The 14,765-nt window shown below is 38.7% G+C and overlaps 1 protein-coding gene across 1 annotated transcript in view; it reads left to right on the top strand.

Moving 5' to 3' along the window:
* OLA1 (Obg like ATPase 1) overlaps nucleotides 1–14,765 on the top strand; it is a 128,109-nt gene that overhangs the window by 10,273 nt on the left and 103,071 nt on the right. The window contains exon 2 of the mRNA XM_038142019.1: nucleotides 4,497–4,585. The gene's annotated coding sequence lies outside the window, so the exon portion shown is untranslated. The remainder of the gene's footprint in view (nucleotides 1–4,496; nucleotides 4,586–14,765) is intronic.

The following is a 14,765-nucleotide window of genomic DNA, read 5'->3' as shown; positions in this document are numbered from 1 at the left end:
CTCTCTACGAGTGTCTTTTGATCTGTGCAACTACTAAAGTTGCTGTCTTTAGGAGGTAGAGCTGGGAAACAATTCTTTCATTACAGATGGTTGGGAAGCTCCTGGGTTTATATTCAAGAGCATCAGATGAAATGGCTTGTCTGTTCAAAAAGAGCTCTGGGAAAGAGCTGCCAAATATTTTCCAAATAAATCGATTTAGCAGCAGTTAAATGTAAGGTTGCTGTACAATTTCCCCTGCTTTCTAGAAGGGGCACGGAGTTTTACCCATGGCAGTTATGGGTAGGAAGGGGGCAAACCATCACAAGTTTAAGAAAAGCAGCCTAATTTTCTGCCAAACGGAAGGGACATGGGCAGGAAACAGGCAAACTGCTCATTGCCGAGATAAATAATTGCGTCCTGCCAGATTTTTTTTTTTTTTTAGCAACAGTTCTTCCGTGTGAATCCCCCTCCCCCCTCAATTACACTCCTCATTTACGTGATCTAGAAGCCAGCATTGATTATCAGAGCAACTCAGAGGGGTACCTGGTGATAAATTAATAACTTCAGTTAGGAAAAGGCTTCCCTGCTATTCTGCCCAAGAATAGATACTATAAGGGGGAAGTATAAATAGAGATAGTGTTAAAATACAGCCCTTGGTGCCTGTTGAGTCCACTGAATTCTTTCCACTATAGAGTTTTTAATTTGTGGGTAAAGATGAAGTGCAGCTTTTGATTAAAAGGAAATCTTTTATAGTTAATAAAAAGGCAATGAGCACTGGGATCAAATAGATAATGGAAATTAAATGAAAATTATGTCACTCTCCCACAATTTCTGCTTGATCTCTCATATGATGTTTGTTACATGGTGCACTCCCCTCTCCTCCTGCCCTCTGCACACTGAGCCCCGAGGTGGAGCATCAGGCTGGGCTTTCATATTTTCTCGATCTTTAAGGTGATGCTGTTTCGGAGTAGCAAGGAGACCCATATTACCCTGTGTTTAAAAAATCTGCACAGTAGTTTTAGAAATCCTGTCGTTTACTGAACGCACTCCAAAGCTTGTCTTTGGAATTAATTCTCTTCCGCTAAATTTATTTGGACTGTGAATTTTAAAGCTCCCTTGTTCTGTTTATCTCAGCCGGAGACACGTTAACAATTCCAGGGAAGACTAGTGTCAAAGGAAGGAAGGTGACTGCAGACTGGATGATGATTTTAATTACTACAATTATTGGGAGATTATTCAACGGCATCATAGATTGTTTTCTGCCTTGGGATGAAAGTCTGAGGAGCATTGTACGAGGATTTTGGTTCACATACTTTGCAGTGCTGTTACGATGCATAGGTTAGGCATGACGAGCTCAGACTGCAGCAGGTTGAAAATTCAGCCCGTGCTAGCGTTCAGAAAGCTTTCTTAAAACGCAGGTGTTTCTAAATAGAAAGAGTTTAATTAGTAAACGCTTGGACCCAACGTTTATAGAGCGTGAAACCGCCTTTCCACACAAGTCCATTAAAGCGGCTCTGCTGACTCGATAATGAGGTGCGTGCGGTGAGCCGGGCAGCGGCGGCCGGGACGGCGAGCTCGGCGGTCCCGGGCAGCGCCCGGCCCGCCCCGGCCCGCCCGGCTCCCCCGCCCCGCGGCTCCCCGGCGGCGCCGCTCGGGGCGCGGGGAAGCGGCAGCACCGAACGGGCGGGTGCCTCACCGGAGCAGCCTCCCCGCGGAGGAGTCCTGTCCCCACACTGCTCCTAGCATCCCGCTTCCGGTGCCCTCCTAGCTTTTTATACCAGGGTTTTAGCCAGGCGTGACTCAGAATGTTGACTGTGATTAAGCAAGCTGTCTATCTAGAGATAGAGATATGTGGCGGCGTAATTGGCAGGATGATTGACATTACAAAGTTCTCTTCGGTCCACAATGACCAATAAATCCTCCTGCAGCTTTTGCCATTTAATGAATTGCTATTTTGGTTGAGGAAAATATGCCAGACCCCCATTCCTATGTTCTCTTCTTCCCCCTCGCCCTGTCCTGGGATTAGGGCAAGGAAAGAAGGGGAGCCATTCATTATGCTCTTTCTGTGTTCTGTAATTTCTGGAACTCAGGCTTAAGATCATGAACCATTTCACGTTCAGATGCAAGCTTGCAATACTTTCCTAGTGGCAATTAGGAGCCTATTACAAGCCATTAGATTGATCAATGTACCTTAAACAATGTGAATGATTTATATGGCAAAGAAAAAAAACCTTCTTACATCCATTGTACTGTTCCAGCGACCAACCTGGCCCTCTGTCTCCATTCATCACAGCTTTAAACAACAAAAGCAATTTATTTAGTAAAACTTAAATGCAGAGAAACAGGCTCAATTCTTCGTCATGTAGGGCATCTGAGCTTTATCTCTTTATTGTCAAGAGATGTATGCTGGAAGAATTTGAGTTTGTGTGGGGGGAAGGGAGGGGTGGATTTGCTGGTTTCCAAATGGATTAATTCACCTTGTACCTGAAAGAAGGAAACAAAGAGATCCCTGACTGCTTCCTAAAGAAGACACTAATCTGCTGTGCAGATGCAACACAAGGAGGAAAGCAGTGGCTTACACAAGTGTTCAGCGAAGTGTTTGGTTAGATTATTGTAGCCTTTTAATAACAATCTGGATGCAGAACCACGATCCCTAGAAGCTCCAAGACAGCTAAGGAGTGGAAAGCTGGCTGGGATGTGCCCGCTGATGGAGGGACAAGGGTAGATGCAGTCTTCATCACCATGGGTGGTTATTCTAACCATTCTGCAACGAAGAAATTACAAAATATCAACTGCTATGAAAGCCGGAGCTGCTACCCTGTAGCACTTGGGTCTGTCTTTATTTGCCTCCTTTCGCAAAACCCAGGGAACCTCTCACACCTGGAAAATTCCTCCTAGCTCCTGCCAACCCCAAAATGAAGGACTGGGAGAGACTGGTGACTTTGCACTTGCTACCAATTTATTAGGTAAACAGAGATTCAGTTCAGAAGGAACAGGACCATGATTTACCATTCATTGAACTGATGCCCTCTGTTTCTTGCATTTTTCTTACCTTTTTGCTAACCTTCTTTACCTTGATACTTAGCACCCCAAAATTAGTCTTCTCTATACATAAGAAGTGATGGAATGAATCTTTGGCTTGGTGTTAAACAGTTCTGACATGCTTCAAATTAAAACTGCTGAGAAACAAAACCCTGTGCATGTGAACTAACTAAGCCATTCTTTAAAATGTGACTTTAATGGGACCAGTGTAACTGGTGACAGTGTTTGTTAGAAAAAAGCCAAAACATCTATAAGTCTTGGTTCAGCTGGAAATTTATTTTGGAATATTGTACAAGAGAGAATGTTATTAACTTAAGATTCCAATTATTATTTGTGTTTCAGCAACAATCTGCTCTCTGCAAATTGCTGCAATGCTTGTCAAAAGTCACTGTTTTATCCCATAATTTTCTGCAAGGAGGTAAACACAGAGCTCCTCAGTATTGGTACAAAGAAAAGACACAAGGCATGAGTGTCAAGTTCTATCAAGAGATACCACCTTTTGCTACAAAACGTGGATACAGCCATTCCTGATTTTTCAAGTTGTCCATATGGGATTGATAGTACTCATTTATTTAGTTAGCAGCTGCTTGCTTTCTTGCTAGCAAGGGATTACTAAAACACAATGTCCACTATGTAAAACCAAATGAGAGTTGCAATAGGAATAAGAGCAGTCTTCCCCCTTCCCCAAAGGAGATCCCACATTGAGAAGAGCATTTCTATTGTGAGAAGAGCATTTCTGTTGTGAGAAGAGCATTTCTGTTGAGTCTGTCATACACTAAACCCACTTCTTCCCTTTCTTAGGGAAGTCATAGTAGACACTATGCTATCGAGAGCTTTGCCCATAGAATCAGCAGTGTGTCCTGCTTACCTTAAACTTTCTCTTTATCATGGAGGAGACATCAGAGAAGAATAAAAGATCTGGAGGCCTCTTTCAAAGGTTTTGTAGAGGTTGTCCATTTAGTCACATTGTGCTTTAAAGTCTTTTCCCTTTTCCAAAGCTTTGTGTTTGTCACTTTGCCCAGGAGAGTTGCGGGGCCAATCTCCTCAGGACATGTTCTGGCCTTCCTCTACTTTAAGTATTGCTACAAAAGTGGTCTACTTGAAGGGATTTCTGCAGTCCTTAGCTACACATATACAAACGCAGCCTATGCTTCCTAATATGCTGTCTCAGGCCCTTACATTCCAATCTGGCTTGCATTGCCCTTTAATTATCTGTCTTCTTATTGTGATCAAGTGAATTTTTACTAATCTCCACATTTATTGTTAAGGTAAATAGATGCTGCTTTTAATCAGTATGGAGGGCCAGACCAATGCAGTTTGAAGTAACTTTAGTCAACTATAAAGGGTTCAATGTGTGTATAATTACAGAGGACGTCAGCTATTCACTCCAGTCTAATTCAGTGTCTGTTTAGAGACAGAGCTCTTCCTTTCCTCTGCTCCCTCTCTCACCTGATTTGCTCCCCACTGCTCCGCAGAGCCGGCAAGAAGAGCACAGTGGAGGCCAAGCCAGCAGCAGCCCTCCTGAACCTCAGGCTGGATTAATTTAGTGGATTGGAACTGCTAGGTGAGTATAAGCATACGGGTACAATATAACACCTTCTTCCAACAAAAAAGATTGATTGCATCTTAGCCTCGGCATTAAATGTGCTATTATCAGAAGAAGCTGGAATAATGCATGCAGTCACTTTAAAAGAAAGCAGGTTTCCTTTGCGAGCATACTTATTATTTCAATAGTATTTGAGAACTAGTTTAATAGTGGCCACGTTGTTGCTTACTAAAATATATTTGAATTGAACACGTATCTATCAAGGTATTTTTTCTTAATTTTAGTTTGAATTATTCCTGAAGTTCTCATTAAATTTACCATTTGTAAAGGACAGATTAAATGAAAATGGCTTTTAGAAAATAGAGCTGGAAATTATTTTGACCTTTGTGACCTGGTAGAGGTGATAATTTGCTGCAGCACTACATGTTGGACGTATCTGACATTTTAGGTATTCCCTCATAGTTTCAGACCTTTCTACAGATGAACTCCACCTGGGACAACTCAGCAGTCAACTTTTTGTTACCTTCATGTAAATGAGAAGACTACAGCTGTCTTAAGCAATCTAGGTGGACACCACAAATGGAAAATTAAGCTTGGACGAGGGCAATGCTAAGAAAAAAATGTCTATTATCCACAATAATGCTCCTAACATTTTCTAAACAGCTATTACCCGTGTCTGTCCATAATTGTCCTTGTTACATTAATGTTGCAGTCTTTCTTTCTGAACAGTTACAGAAATCTCTCCCCACTGACTTTTCCATATGTAAACAACCTATGCAGCATTTTGTAATGTAAAACAAATGTGGTAAGTAGGTCCCACATTAAAAAATCATTTTGAGTGGAATGTCTGAAATGCTATGGGGATTTTGAGGGGGAGGTTAGAAAATACCACCACTTGCACTCAGTTTCCAAATGCATTCCCATATATGCAGATGAGTGTCTAGGACCTGTGGAGCACATTGTTGCTGAATTTGGATTGTCACTGAGAACAAATAACTCACTTTCTCTTTTGCAAAATGGTGCAAAATAAGCTGTAGTGGATTTTTGCTGTCTAATATTTCTCATGGCTTTACTACACATGAACATAACTAAATTTTTATATTGACAATAAAAATATTTGTCTATTTAGGAAACAACTTGACTGCAAAATTCCCAGTAACAGCAAAATAAATAGAAGCCAAAATCTCTATCATCACATCCCATCACATTAGAGTAACATGCTAGTTATTCTAATTGAAATGTAGTTCTCTGTAGGGGCAGACCATTATACACCTCAGAGGCTTTGAAAGCAGAGAAACAAAATGCAAGTTTCATATTTCTAAAACCTCATCTCCATAATTAAGAAATAGGATGGTCACAATTCCCATGCAGTACCTAACACAGTGTAACTTGATCTTCCATGATGTATTTTGGAGGAAATTTAGCAAAGCTCCAAGGTTTGTTCACCTGAGACATGTAGAAAAATGCGTAAATGTGTCCTGTTTGTCTGGTTTTTGGTAAACATCCTGGCTGAAAGCACAGCTCTAGGAGGAAGAGCAGGCAGTGTCCTCCAACTCTTTCCTATTATCATTGTGCATACATCAGGATGTGAAATCAAGTAGCCAGATCTTTCAGCCAGTACCCAAGTTGTTATGCACTAACTTCAAAAGAGACTTTATCTGAGTGAGAATTACATGCTTCTGTTCAAAGATGTTGAAGTTAGTGCACACAGAAACTTGTGCTTGTTCAAAGGAAATGTCTACATTTTCTAAAAAGGTGTGCAGTGTAAAATACAGTTGCAGGCTTTGGAAAGATAAGTTGTGTAATACTTTAACTCCACAGACTGTTTTGAAACCCTCTTTTCCCAGCAGTGGGGGGAGTGCTGATTTCCAGAACACAGATGCAACACTGTTTTTCCAGGGAGTAGCTGTGGCACCCACAGATGGACTAGCCACATTCCATGAAGCAACAGGAGCACAGGAACGCCTCTTTGTGCCAAAGCACATACTGGAGATGCTACAAAATGTGGTTTACTGCCGTGTGAGGGGTGGACTGAGCCCATATAACACCAGATGTTCTAATGGTGTGCAAAACCCCGCAGTATCTGGAATTTTGCAGCTTCAAGACCAAAATTTTACAAACACTAATTATTTGCATATGGTGCCTTACCTTACTTGCAAGTGTGAATGTCTGCACACTCACACTTGCAACTGCATAAGGGAGAGGGAGGGGATCTCTGTAAATAAACTGCTTAAAAAGAAAATCAAATAGTCAAACTAACAGCTTGGTAGTTTGATATTAAATTGCCTATTGTTACTGTATTTTTCAAATAGCTGTTACCATAACAACATATTTTTTCTTTAAATTTTTTTTAGCTGTTTGGAAAAAAAATTCTTGCCAGAATTCTTCCATAATAGCTTCCATTAATAGCACTGTCTTCTGTTGGGGAGGCCAGTGCTGATGTCTCCTGCTGTCACAAGTCACTCATACATCTAGCAGACGTTTTGTTTGATAAGGCCAATTTGAGCTTTGTAGAACACGTTGTGGTTTTTCATCCATTCCCAAAGAGCAAATATCAGTTAGGATGAGACTCCAAAATAATCATTTGCTAGGAGACAAGGAGCATGATACCTGTCAGCAGAATGTGACCCACCCTGAGAAACTATCTCAGGCAGAACTGTAAAAGATTCTCCTTTAATGCAGCAATAGTGTACCAAGCACCAAGAGACAGACCTTGGAGCCGTACCTATAAAAAAACCAAAAAACATGAGAAAGGAAAGGAGGGAGAAAGGAGGTAAAAATCCTTTAGGAGGCCAGTATTTCTCTCCGATTCTCTAGCACTTATTTTACTAAATTCTTAATGTAAATGCTGTAGAGGAAAGTGATTTATCTCTATCAGACAATTTATTTCAATCAGAATTGGAAAAAGTGAAAGAAAAGGAATCCACTTTAAGCATTGATGCTGCCCCAGCAACACTGGCAATTTTATTTTGGATTCATGTAATTTGCATGACTAAGAAATAATTGCTTTTCCAGCCCCTACACACACTTGAATGTGGATAACATGTCCAGATTATTATATTTAATAATTTGTCTGCTAATATCATCTTGTTTCAGGAAACAGAGACACAACTATTTATTTTTGCAAGGCTTATTTTATAATCAGGTTTTTCATTTTATAACTACCTAGGACCATACTTCAGCGTAAGTTCTTTGCATTTTTTTAAGCATTTACTGCAGAATTAGAGAAGGTTCCATGAAATATTTGAATGCTTTATAAAACTTCTCAGAGAAGAAGAAAATATTGCTATGTGTTATTTCTGTGTTAATTACCTGGATCAGAATGAGTAGCAGCTAGCCAGCCCATAGGGCATGCTGCTTTTCTAGAGAAGGTGTGTAACTGAGTACATCCAGATGTATGCATATGTGTGTGCCCATATTTTCTTTGTACTAGCGAAAAATAATATTGAAAAATCTTAAAACAGTGTTGCTAAACAGTGTACTTTAATTTCCATACTCTTTTATGTAAATCTACATTCACAAGAGTAGTTTAAATTAATTCCAGAGAGGACATTCCACTTTTGTACAAGTGTAAATGATACTGCAAAACAAAGTAGCTATCTGGTCATAAGGCTTCAATGAGACTACTGCCACAACATCAAATCTTCTGTTTATTTGTGAAGGTATAAAACATTTGGGTGAGCCTGAAGACAGCAGTGTTGAAAACAGCATCACAAATCCTGCTGCTCTGTTTAAAATTCTGAATGGATAGGGTGAAGTTCAGATATTTTTTTTTGATATGTAGTTGAAAATATTTCTGCAAGTAAATTATTTCCCCCCATATTTCAGTGTATTTAAAAACATACACACTTGTATGTATTTCCACTTTTCAGAATGCTAGTTCCAGTTTTAAGAATGCAACAAGTCCAGCATTGATCTATCTGCTGGAGTTTCTGGTTTAGCAACACAGCTGTGTCAGGTTTAACTGACACATTTTGATCACATGTGATTTGACATAGAAAGGTGAAAGTGGTACTGCAGATGCCTGCAATTTGACTGATTATGTTAAGAATGTTCATCCACACACTGTCCATTACATTTGCTGTGCTGAAGTGAGGTTACTCCACCTGAGATCATTTCATACAGGCAACAAATCTGAAGTTTTGAAATCAAGAGTACTGCATGCTCCTCTTCTATTCTCCATAATGGTTGTAAGTGCAGGTAACAAGTGCTAATGAGATGCAGTAAATTTATTAACAACAAAAATCTCTTGCATTCACACCACTCTGCTGTAAGTAGGATTGAGAAGACGAGCTTTAAACAGAAAGAGCTTTCATATCTTGCTCAGGAGTGTGACCAGCCGTGGTAGGTTGCTCTTGGACTCATAACTACTGAGAGGACTTTTGAAATGGGCACTATTTGAACTTCTGAGCATGGTCTATAATCTTGTTTAATAATTGCATCAACTGTGACAGTTTAATTCAGTGTAGGTACCTAAAACTATTCCTGAAATTAATAATAGGCATGCTTTATAGCTTACGCATGTCAAAAGTTGTAAGACAAGTCTCATCGTGGAACGTAACTATTTTAACATGACTTTTTAAATAGTCCAACCATTTAAAACAATTACATAACATTTTTTTCTCCAATTTTTAAAACAAAAAAATCTTTCTTTGTATTTATAGGGTTGAATATAGTTAAGTGACCTCTAAAAAACTTCCTCTTTGAAGTGTTCTCTGAAGAGATCTTCAAGGCAGCTGAGTGCCTCAGATTGTGATTTTGTAAGGTTTTGATGCTAGAAAATTGTTTAACAAACAGCTCCAAAATATTAAGATTTTGATTAATAACATACAGTGACACGGTATTTAAAAAATATAAAGTTTGAAATCTAACATGTGGCAGAAGAGTATGTGTTCCACATGGTTAGGAGAATGGGAATGGGGGCATACCAATATCTGAGCAGGAGGAAAATAGTTGCATAAAGCCAATTAAACTATTGTTTAGGAATATATTATACTGCTGTCTCTACTTGTGCCAGAACTATTCCTCTAAATTCATGGTTGAAGAGGATGATCCTTCAGCAGAATAGGGAGTTTGGGTTGCTGTTGCTTTGTTTTTTAAATGTTCATACTGTATGACTCTGCAGAGTCCTGGATTTGGTTAACATTGATTTCTCAGCAGAGAACAGTTTGGGAATATTAGCCTAATTTCTTAATATAGTAATATGTGAATAATATAACTCAGGAAATCTAGTTGAGTATAAGTCTTGAAGAGCAGTGCTCACACTGAAATCAGTCTTAGGGCTTCAGAACCTTTCACTGTAGTTAATTTCCTGTAGAGTTTCTTACTCTTCTCAATGTTGAAAATTTTCTCATAGAAGAGTGCTCTGCCAAAGAAGTTCTGCTTGTTCTAAGGAAGCAAAATACTGCTGTATTTGGAGTCTTTCCAATGACAGTACTTGAACTAATGTTAAGAGATGCTGTAGGGGCCTACGCTGAGGGGTTAATTTAAAATCCCATCTCATTTATACCCTCATTACCACTAGATTAGGATTGCATCTAATCCCATAGTAATTACATATTAGTTGTGTATATTAGCTCTAGGGTGGGATCTGATGTTTGCATACAAGTATTTATTTTACTAAGTGAAAAGGAGAAAAGACCTACTCAACTCTGGCATCATACCTCTATACCCTGTTTACACATATACCTTTTAAATTCTAAACCAGAAAAAATTTGTAACTTTAATTTCTGTTTTGGGGTAAGCCAAAAGCTTTGATTAAAAAAAAATTATAGGAGCAAAATGCAAAGTAATTAATTATTCAGTGTGAATATATTAACATTAGAATATGCAAGCTGCCATTTACCATGCCATTGCAATTCTGCAACTGTCCAGACGTAACACTGTTGGAAGATGATGTGTACCTGTAATTCTTACCAATGCCAACATCTCTTTGTAGTTTTTAATGGTTGGATGTAATGGGTAGCCATAGACATGTACAGTGCAAAAGAGTCATAACCTATATCTCTGAGCAGTTTTGCCTTTGATCCATCAGTTTGAGGAAAATACTTCCAAATGCAGTTCTCTATTAGTGACGGAAAGTGGTTGCAATATGAATATGCTTTCAGCAGTGCACTATGGAATATGGACAATAAAACTAAAGTTATTCTGTCTTCAGATCAATGTAGGCATGAATCTTAAAAATGGGAATAAAAGAGCTCGTTCAGCAAGCCCTACTAATTATGTCTAGCCCGCATTTGCAAATTGTTTAATTGTGGATTAGTATTACTAAATCTCAAGGATTATTTGGCAGTTTTTGGAATCAACATTAAAAATAGTCTCCATTTAATCTCTTTCAGAAGAGTTGAAGCTAAATGTTACAAAACTGAAATGTAAATAATGAATAAGAGTCTTATTGCCAAATTATTATCTAATGACTGGAATCTAACTTTTTCAGAATCTTTACAGAACTTCTTTTTTAGTGTTCATTCACCCCCCCATAGATATAATTTCATAAAATTTTTTAAAGAACATTTTAATAAGCAGGAATATGACAAGTCTTTGTTTTGAGACTGTAGATTACCATCTTTAATCTCAGCTAAACAGAAGATAGTCTCTCAAAATTCTTAAGTACAAATACATTTTAGTTAGGGGTTTTTTTTCCCTAAATAGTTTCTGTGGGTGAATTTCCAGCCTGTTGATGCACATAGCTACCACAGCTCACAGTCTATTGCAATTTCAAATTTCAAAACTAAGTAGGCTGGTATTTCTTCTCCGAGTATCTCTTCTCTGAGATACTGAGGCATCAGTTTTTCACCTGATGGATTGTTGATGAGGCTTCACAACCAAATCCTCATGGTGAGTTACAGAGCTGGCTCTAGGCAAGTTCAAGTTAAGCCATTTGTATCCATGTCACTTTGGACGTGTCTTGTTTTGTGAGCAATTAAAAAAAAAATAGGTCATGTGTTGTACTCTGGAGAAAGTGCTGTTTGTGATTCTCTCAAAATTTAAACATTTTGCATGCTTCAAACCACTTGCAGGGTAAATGGAGTCTCCTGCTGAGTAGCTAATAGGGGAACTCACACTTTCATGAAAAGTGTGTCTAATAGCAGGGGATTACTATAAATCTCCTGGTTTGTTGTACACCCTCTCTTAAATGTTATGGGAGTAGCTTCAGTATCCTGCAGCTTCTGCATCCCACTTGTAGCTGCAGCCAGGCATATTTACAAATTCATTGAAGGTAGAAATTTTTAAAAAGGAGTTACCAGCTCTCCTTAGAGATATCAAAAATCAAAAATTAAGTAATTGGTTTACCTTTCTTCCCTCCTTCAAAAGGCTATGTGTTCTTGTTATTTTTAAATTGAAATCACAACTCTGGGAGATTTTTGAGTTCTGTGATAGTTGAATATGGACTGCATATATATTTATTCAATTTTAAGTAGAGAAAGTAAAAGAAGTAAAACTACTTTTGAAATTAATTTATAAACTCAGTGCATTGCATATAATACTATGTTGTGTACTAGATAGTATTGATATGAAACTGACCTCTGAAGTAAAAAAGTCCAACCAGAAAATATTTATTTGGTAAATATAATGATTGCATTTGTTCATATTATACTCTTGGACATAACATCTCCCAGGCACTGTTTGTGATTCACAGACTGCTGATTATTTTTAAAAGAATCTCTGGAAATTTTCTGAAAAACTAGGTTTATCCACAGAACATCACTTGAGCAATTAATGGTTTCCACTAATTTTGTAGTTCCCTGAAACACTGGAGAAGCTTCCTAGATTTTCTTTTCTAGGCCAAAGATCTCTTGAGCTTTGTCTGTTTCCTGAAAGCCCTTGCTTGGGTGTTTCTAAAACAGCTTGATGTTCCTCAGCTGGGCGGAAGGCATTCAAGCAGGTGCCAAGTGTAATAAGGCTAGATAAGAGACCAAGCATGTTTTTAGTTGCCTCCTCCTCTCCTGGTTTTGGGATGGTGCATCATGATTACTCTGCTGGTCATACTTTCAGGTACAGATGGGGGAGGTGGCTGGGATTTGTGTATGTTATAAACAACATGTTATTTTTAATAAATCTGGCTATTAAAGGTAGTTTTGTGGCTAGCACAGCTGTCAGTCTGATAGCAGGCATGGCTTCAGTTCTGTGGAGGTCATTTGCCCCCTGTGTTATCACAGCAGTGAGGTGAATACTTGCACTGGTGGCCGTCACCTCTTTCTAGACTGAATGCTGTTCTTAGGCATTTTGTGCTTCACAGTACACCTCTCCAGAGAAGTGGGAATCTTAAGCTTGAAAGACTCCTGAGGCAAATGCTGTTTCAGTCTCATTGAAATCCAGTGAGGCACCAAGCACTGAACAAAAACACCACAGAAATTACAGAAGAAATAACAGGAGAGACTTGAAATCACCTGAATCAATAGGAGTTCTTACCCTGCCCTGCAGATAGGTGAATTCTCAAGTGTTGCTGCTGCTATTGCTAATTCCCTTGAATACCTGACCCGTGAGACTGCAAGTGAACTGATAGGATGTTTCCTGTGTTGCCACACATGAATAATTCAAAAATACGCAGAAGATACAGGAAAAGAATGATTACTATTTTCCTATGAGGAAATCTGAGTTGGTAAGTGTATTGAGGTTTGTGTTGGGTGGACTTTCAGTCACTCAGAATCTTCCTTGATTGTTGCATGCCTTTAAAAGTAGCCCATGTTTCTGCTGGGATTATGCAGAAAACATTAGCCAGTGTGAGAACTGTCACAGATAACTGCAGTGAAAGTGCAGATTATTTATCTCAGATTCATCTGTGAAATCATCTGGAGTTTTATTCAGTGAAACATGCAATGAATGTGAGAGCCCTTATTTTTGTTCTGAAGTATATTTTCTTCCTTTTTTAGCTTATTTTTTACAATGTGAATATTTCTATTTTTTTGTGTATTTTAATTATTCTTTTGCTTTGAGAACAAGACATGGTTTGTCTCTTTGCATAGTAAAATTAAGAATGTCATGTTGAGTCTGCTGAATTAGGGAAAACAACTTGGATACACTGAATCATTTTGTAACTTTTGTTTTCTGTAATAGGAGTTAAGGCTGATTGGGACAGTAGTCGCATACTATTTGTGCTAGTACTACTCTGAAACAAAGAATGATGAGGACTGGAGCTTGCAGATTCAGAAAGGGCAGGTATGTTTCCAGTGTAAGAGTTAAGAAAAGAGAAACAATCATTCAAGTTATTATTTAATGATGGACTGAAACTTGCATTTGAGAAATGACTTCAAAATTTATCCCAGATGAAATGAAAAGAGAAGTACCTTTTACCTGGAAGATAAAAAAATAGTAATATTTTTCTCAACCTACTACTTAAGAAAATTGGGTATAAATTGACATAAATTGGTTATTGAAGCAGAGGTTCCACTAAAACTGTGACTGATTCTATTAAGTCTTCTCCCACTTTGTGCTGCAAAACAATCTCATCTTCTCATTAGAATGGCTGGAGACAGCTTTGTGAGTGACTGTAGATTCCCTTCCCAGAGTCTGTAAATGTTTCAGATGCATCTGTCAGGCCATACACCAGTTACTAACATTCTCCAAAAATAATGACACTTCGTTGTTACTGAACTAACATAACACAGCTATTCAAACTTGGCCACCTACCTACGCATTCCAATCTACAAAACACTGTGAGGGAAGAAAATTGAAGCGGGATCATCATTTGGCAGATACATATCATAAATTAGTGATCTTCCCAAGGCTTTGCACTGAACCAGCAGTGCAGTTAAATAGCTGTCACTGAGGCACTATGCTCATATTGTAAGGGAATGGAGTAAGAAGAAATCATTAATACAAACATTATTAAACAGTCACTGATTATTTGGAAGATAAACTGAGAGTGGCATAAAAGCATTCTCAGCTGTATCAAGGCACCAGGGTAAGGAGTGTCAGTTTTTGAAAGCTGCTTGAGCCAGGACCCCGAGTGAAGCATAAGGCGTCACTTATGTCACAATAACCTTCTTCCACCTGTTGAGGAGCTTGGCTGCCTGTGTTGGGTAGGACTGTCACCTGGGATCAGGTGCTGTGGATACACCTGTGGGAGAGAGTCTCACTGGGAACTTGTTGTCTGTTGAGAGGTGTGAGGTTGTAGGTGTGCCAGCTCCTAGTTCTATGAAGATCACATGATCTAGTCTCCAATCTGTTGTCACTTGGCTACCTAGCTTGACCATCA

The sequence above is a fragment of the Motacilla alba genome, chromosome 7, assembly GCF_015832195.1.
Source record: "Motacilla alba alba isolate MOTALB_02 chromosome 7, Motacilla_alba_V1.0_pri, whole genome shotgun sequence".
Classification (NCBI taxonomy): domain Eukaryota; kingdom Metazoa; phylum Chordata; class Aves; order Passeriformes; family Motacillidae; genus Motacilla; species Motacilla alba.
This window is presented reverse-complemented; position numbering and strand designations above follow the sequence as displayed.